The sequence below is a fragment of the Phasianus colchicus genome, chromosome Z, assembly GCF_987193195.1.
Source record: "Phasianus colchicus chromosome Z, bPhaCol1.hap1.1, whole genome shotgun sequence".
NCBI lineage: Eukaryota > Metazoa > Chordata > Aves > Galliformes > Phasianidae > Phasianus > Phasianus colchicus.
Genome location: NC_143476.1, coordinates 86742111 through 86749667, shown reverse-complemented (window position 1 = coordinate 86749667; position 7557 = coordinate 86742111). Strand labels below are relative to the sequence as shown.

At 38.1% G+C, this 7557-nt stretch overlaps 1 pseudogene; it reads left to right on the top strand.

The window, feature by feature from the left end:
• The first annotated feature begins 6497 nt into the window (after positions 1-6497).
• LOC116234833 (pleckstrin homology domain-containing family B member 2 pseudogene) lies at positions 6498-7172 on the top strand (annotated as a pseudogene).
• The last annotated feature ends 385 nt before the right edge of the window (positions 7173-7557 follow it).

Sequence of the window (7557 nt, the reverse complement as noted above, 5' to 3'; positions counted from 1 at the left end):
ACAGCTGTGAAACAGTGAATCAGCTCTTCTGGTGCAGATTTTTATGAGTGCAGCATGCAGTGATGAAAATGCATAACTAATGGTGTTGACTATGTTGAAAAACAGTGTTTCGTAACTGAGAATTTGCTCTTTCAAACAGTATTATTGTCATTGTACCTGTTATAGTTTCAATGGAAATAAATAGGATGCATTATTTTCAGAGATACATTTATATTTTGCAACCATTCTTTTGTAATTCTTGAGTCTCAAAATTCAAATTACCAATAATTTTGCTAAAATATATCCTTATTAAAAAAAAAAATAAACTTTTATTTTTGTGTTCGAGTTTGTGCCTGTGCATGCTGTTTTTCATGTCACTGAGGCCACATTATTTATTTATTTATTTATTTATTTATTTATTTATTTATTTATCTGTTTATTTATTTATTTATTTATTATTTTTAAGGGGGAAAAAATGATAGAAAGTTATATAGTTTGGTATTTCTCTAGATTTCTCTCCATTTTGAATAGTCATTTGCCTCCGTTTAGGTTTATAGTATCTACTGTAGTAAAATCCAAAATATGTTCCTTATGTGTCTATGTTGGGTCTGTCCTCTTTCTTGCATTTCAAAGACCACAGTCAGAATTTCTGTTTTTCTTCACTGTTTGTATTGTCTATATACAAATGCTGAGATACTGTGCATGATAACATCTAACTGAAATTATCAGGAGTCTGTACTAGCAAAATCTTTCTTAATGAAGGAAAAAAAATCCAAATTTCTTAAGATAGGAGGGACCGTAAGTCCAACTCCCGGTTCCACACAGAATCACCGCAAATCTAAACCCTGTGCCAGAGACCATTGTCCAAATGTTCCTTGAACTCCAGTAGCTTTCCCTGAGGAGCCTGTTTCCAGTACTCAAAAAACCTCTGGTGAAGAGCCTTTTCCTAGTACTCAGCTCAATCCTTCCCTGATGTAGTGTCATCTCATTACCATGAGTCTTAAGCGATAAACAAGAAAATTCACAGCTACATCCAGCGATGAGCCTATTGCCAATTCTGCATATATTTTTAAGTGTGTACGCACAGAGATCCTGTGAAATTGCTGAGGAAGCTTGTGACCTCTTCCGTGCATTGTAGTTCCTCATTATCTGCCATGATTAAATTCAATAACTAGAATATTAAATTCTGATGTCAGTAATGGAGAGCCCATTCCCAAAGATTTCTGATGATTCTAAATGATTCTTTGCTTAAGGGTTACAGTTTCTTATCAATAGCTATTAGCAAACAACCACTGACATAATCAAATGGCAAAATCAGACAATCTCTTTTACATGTCTTAAAGAAAAATCCCTTACTCAAGAATATAAAACACTAACAATTATACATTAGACCCACACATAGCTTCCTCCTGCAATTCTACAGGCAGACTGCACTGAGCATTTAGCCTGCACATATCAAAAAATATTAACTTCATAAGAGACATATCTTCACGTGTCATGTTCCAGTGTATGATAGTGGCCTTTTATGTCTATTTAGCTTACTGCAAATTTGAAGTTATAACTTATAATTCCTAGTGTTATTAGGAGTAAAATAATAGTTAAGCATTTTTCTTATTCTTTTTCTCTTCCTTTCTCTTATTTGCTGACTGACTATAGTCATCCTCCAGAAATGACCTTGAGAGGTTAGATATTCATCTACATTTAAGTACCATTAGCAATTTTATTATTATTATTATTATTTATTATTATTATTTTTTTTTTTTTTCCAGAAAACAAGCCACTTAGGTAGTTGGCAAAAAATAGTGCCGATAAAAATCTAGTCTTGGCTACTCAGTAAATTGCATTGCACTATCTGCTTGCCAGCTGAGGGTGAAGAACATTGTATATTAAAAGATTTTCATTGTGTAATAATGTGAACACCAGCAGCAGTAATTATAAAATCAATAATTTGTAATAAATATGTCCTCCTTATATAATTACTAAATGATTCCAAAACCAATATTATGCACTAGTTAGAATGGAAAGTGTTGCTGCTAAAGACTTTCTATATTACACATTATTGTTCAACTCTTAAACACCCTTGGTCAAATGAAGCATAGCTTCAGTCTCATCAGAATTAAGTTAAATGCTATTGCAATTTGATCTCCTTAAAAAGTATTTGATTCATGGAAAAACTAATTAGCAGATTAAAATGCAACAAAAAGTGACTTAAATATACAATGGTAAATACTGTTTATCGTGAGCTGGAAAGAGAATGGAAGACTGTTTCTATCCTGGAAGATGGAAAAGGTTTAGATATTTTTTTCCTTTCTTTTCCCCACCTTTACTTTCTGACTATTTTGATTCCACAGGAACCCACATAAACCTCATTATTTCATCATTTATATCTGTCTTTACATTTTTCACATAGTTTTATTTTTGCCTCAAGTGGCAATTTCTGCTGCACAGATAACTAGGAAAATAGCTTTTTGTAGGATTCTCATCTTTCAGCGTACTGAAATTCAGAGAGAAGGACAAATGTTTTATAAATTGCTAGGATTTTCAGAAGGGTCTAAAAAATTAGCATAAACATAATGCAAAGGAAACAAGACCAAAATAATTCCAAGGCAGTTTCACATGATAGAAATAACCTGCTCAGCTAAATTCTACTCTAAAGAAGTAATTCCTACATACTCAAAGGCATGGAAGTAACAAGAACACTATCTGATAAGACAGACATTATATTTGTACATCTGTTCTGTATCTGTGCACAAAGATTCAGAAGATATCGATAGGTCACTGAATTTCAATTACATCCTTTCTTCCATTATTTGAAAAACCATATGCATTTTGCAGAAAGCCCATTGCTAGACCTGAGTCTGAATGTTTTTCTTCTACTCATTCTTTGTGTACATGTTCATATAGTTTTAACCCTGGACAAAGATTCCTTACCAGTCACAGCTCCCTATAGCATAGGAGCCTACATCCTGGTTAATTCTTCGAGGTCCATATAGCAGTGGTAATTCAGAAAACATAGAAAGTGAGAAAAAAAAAAAAAAAAAAAAAAAAGATCTTTTTATGAAGTTTTATTCTATGCATAATATTGAGATGAGGCCAGATAGATTGAATCTTAAAATTGTTTACTTAATATGAAAGAGGAATTTAGGGTAACTAACTTGTATGTAGACACGTGAATTATAAATGAATCCCATTCCTTGCTCCTATTTGGATCAAAATGCAGTCAGAACTATTTGTATAACAAGGTCTATTTCTTTTTTTTGCCCATTGCCTCCCAATAGGGGAAGTGTTCCCATCTCACTCCTCCAAATGCTATTCACCTATCTTCTACAAAGATCTGTTGTTCTTCATGTGGAACATGATAAAAATACCATTTCAGCAATCCAGGTTAATTTGCAAACATAAATACATGCATTAGTTCTGAGCCCAGAGTAGGTAATTAGATGCAATAGAGAGCATTACAAATGACTGAAAATAGGACAATAATGGATAATACAATTAAATATTCCAGCTAGGAAATATTGCGAGGAGGGGGGCAGAGGAAGGGAGGGAGAGGGGAGATTGTAAAAAGACGACCACTCTCCCCTCCAAGAAAAACAAGTTTTTTTCCTCTCCTCTCCTCTCCTCTCCTCTCCTCTCCTCTCCTCTCCTCTCCTCTCCTCTCCTCTCCTCTCCTCTCCTCTCCTCTCCTCTCCTCTCCTCTCCTCTCCTCTCCTCTCCTCTCCTCTCCTCTCCTCTCCTCTCCTCTCCTCTCCTCTCCTCTCCTCTCCTCTCCTCTCCTCTCCTCTCCTCTCCTCTCCTCTCCTCTCCTCTCCTCTCCTCAGTAAGATTAAATAACTTATTTTAACTATGCAGAGAAGAAGGTGATTGACTTGACTGGTTTACAGTACGATTTTGGTTAACTGTATCAAAAGTTTGGAAAGTTCTAAGGATTTGTGTGGTTGCCAAATGGTCAAAAAGTTTTTTATATAAATATAAATGTATATATATATTTACACATACATATATATGTGTGTAAATATATATATATTTTTTGCAGTATGCATGACCATCAGAAAAGAGATTATCATTCTAGTTCTCATTTAGGGGATGGAGATTTGAAAGGATTAAGAAATATATTCAGATGAATGTTTTTGAGCATTGTGACCCATCTGAAATCCAAATTCAAACAACTTCTATGATTCAGAGTTTTTATTATCTGTATATACCAGACCCTGGTTACCAGCATTATCAGTTAAGCCGAGCAGCCACAATAAAATTAGCTACCTGAACCACATGCCATATGACTTACTTGAGGCTTTAAGGCATCTGTGGAAAACACAAAGTTAAATCCAACTCTGTTGTTTGACCAGCTCCCATTCTTCAAGAGAATAAAAGTGAAATAAGGGCTAGGCACTGTTATGTGGTTAATTCATGTCTTGTGAGGGTTTTTTGTTTGTTTGGTTGGTTGATTTATGTCTGTGCGTTTGCGTGTATGTGTGCGTGTGTGTATATGAGGCTGTGTGAGGCTCTAGAAATAATGACTTACTTCTTTCAAAGTTTCTTAAAACTGCATGCAATATAGACACAGATGTTTCTTTTAATAGTTGACCTAGCATAGGTCCAAATTTCCTCAGAGAAATTGGGTGTGAGGGACTTAAAATTGAATTTATCTGGAATCCACATAAACTGTTTCTGCCTAAATCTTGCAAACACTTGTAATTTCAATATCAAAACAGGTGACTTTCATCTTTTAAGGTTGTTACATTATTTTTATCTGTGAAGTAGATGATTTTCATGCTAAGGATACTTATGGTTACTTCTTGAAAATAAACTTTGACATCTATTTATAATTATACTATGTCTAAGTACTTTACAATGTGAACAGCTTAGAGTGGTGACTATAAATTATTCAGTTTTCTAAACTGGGAAGTGTATTTGGAGATTTCTAAGAATCAAGATGAAGAAAATGCAAGGTGGTGTAAGAAAATATGACTTCTATTGTGGCAGAAAAAAAATGATTTTATTTTTTTGTCGTTAATTATGTTTCATAGTAAACACAACGTTTTTAGGTAGAATCCTATTATTACAGTTCCCAGACTGTTAGGCTGCATCTATACTCAGATGTTTTAAATCACAGAATCGGAGAATCACAGAAACACCAACGTTGGAAAAGACCTACAAGATCTTCCAATCCAATCATCCACCGATCACCAGTAGCTCCATGTCTCTCAACACAACACCCAAATGTTCCTTGAAACCTCCAGGGTCAGTGATCCTGGACCATCAGGCAGTGGAGCCCATTCCACTGCCTGACCACTCTTTCAGAGAAGTAGTATTTCCTAATGTCCAGCTTAAATCTGCCCTGGCACAGTTTGAAGCCATTCTCTCTAGCCTATCAGCAATTACATGAGAGAAGAGGCCAACCCCCAGCTCAGTACAACCTCCCTTCAGGTAGTTATAGAACAATAAGGTCTCCACTGAACCTCCTCTTCTCCAAAATAAACTATCCTAGCTCCTTCAGCCATTCCTCGTAAGGCCTATGCTTCAGACCCCTCACCAGCTTTGTTGCTGTTCTCTGAACCCGCTCCAGGGCCTCAATGTCTTTCTTGCAGTAAGGGGCCCAAAACTGGAATACAATACTCAAGGTGCGGCCTCACCAGAGCTGAGTACAGGGGGACAATCACTTCCCTGTCCCTGCTGTATCTGATGCAAGCCAGGATGCCATTAGCCTTCTTGCCACCTGGGCACACTGCTGGCTCACGTTCAGCTGAGCATCAATCAATACCCCAGGTTCATTTCCTCTACACAATCTTACAGCCACTCTACCCAAGCCTTTAATGTTTCCTGGGGTTGTTGTGGCCAAAGTGCAGGACCTGGCATTTGGTCTTGTTGAACTTCATCCCATTAGCTTCAGCCTAGCTATCCAGACTGTTCAGATCCCTCTGTAAGGCCTCGCTACCCCCAGGCAGATTGACACTTCCAGCCAACTTAATGTAATCTGCAAATTTACTGAGTTTGCACTCAATGCCCTCATCCAGATCATCACTGAAGATATTGAAGAGGATAGGCCCCAGCACCGACCCTTGGGGAACACCACTCCTGATCGGATACCAGCTGGATTTAGCTCCATTCACTACCCCTCTCTGGAGCCGGCCCTCCAGCCCGTCCCTTATCCAGCCAAGAGAGTACCTGTCCAAGCCATAGGCTGCCACCTTCTCCAGAAGAACGCTATGGGAGACAGTGTCAAAGGCTTTGCTGAAGTCTAGGTACAATACATCAACAGCCTTTCCCTAGTCTATCAGATGGGTCACTAGATCATAGAAGGAGATCAGATTGGTCAAGGAAGACCTGCCCTTTGTGAATCTATGCCGGCTAAGCCTGATCCCCCGGTTGTCCCGCACATGCCACATGAGCTCCCTCAAGACAATCTGCTCCATAAGATCTGACTGGGGCAGCGCGGCGGGCTGATGTCAGGGTGGGGCTGGCACTGCCCACCAGTGGAGTGAGGCTGCAGTGGGAGCAGGGCAATTTAAGCAACAATGGCATCTGTGAAGAGTGGCTGGCTGTTCCGGCACAGCACTATCTTGAGGCACTGGAAGAAGAACTGGTTTGACCTGTGGTCTAATGTCCATTAAACATTCTATGACAATAGGAATTGCCATGATATAGAAGATAAAATCCACACGAGAATCTATTGCATCAACCTCAGAGTGGGGAATGAATATTGAGATTTCCAGTCTCCAGAAGGAAAGCAGAGAGACTGTTTACTGCAGATTGTTTGTCGGGATGGTAAGACCATCAGCCTCTGTGCAAAAAGTGCAGATGACTGTTTGGCATAGAAAATTGCTTTTCAGGATGCCAGAACAAACATAAGCTATGTGGGATCTGATGTGATGTATGATGAGACAGCAATTTCCGCAGCTCCTCCTCCTTATGCAGCTTATGTTACACCATCACCTGAGATCTATGGCTATGGCTATGATCATTACAATGGTGCATATTCCACTGTGGGTCCCCAAGTCTTCTGTGCCTCCAATGGGCAAGCGTATGATGTTCCCTACCAGTATCCATACCACAGACCGTAAGGCCAACCCCCTGCGAACCATGTCATCAATAGAGAGCGTTACTGTGACAGTGAAGGAGATCTTGCACTGGGCATGCTTGCTGAAGCAGTGACTGGAATGGCTCTGGGATTGTTACTCTGGGTCTTCTAGACTACTCATTCCTTATCTTTGTAGTTCCAAATCCTCATCATCAGTTAAGACTAATTCAATTGCTTCTTTCAAGACTTGTTGAAATATTTGTTTGCCTCCATTCTGTAGCAGGATGAAGCACATGTGGAGAGAATGCTTATTGGAATTATTTAAGAAAAGCCAACCATGGGTAACTAAAAGCTTCCACAGTATTTCTTGCCCAGGTTACACTGTTAAACAAGAATACCATAATAAAATCATAAAATCATTAAATTGGAAAAGACCACTGAGATCATCTAGTACAACCATCGACAATATTGCCGATTAATAACTGCCTATGAATTTGTTCTGTTTTTGTTTGTTTGTTTGTTTGTTTGTTTTTGTTTTTTGCTGGTTTCTTTTTTTT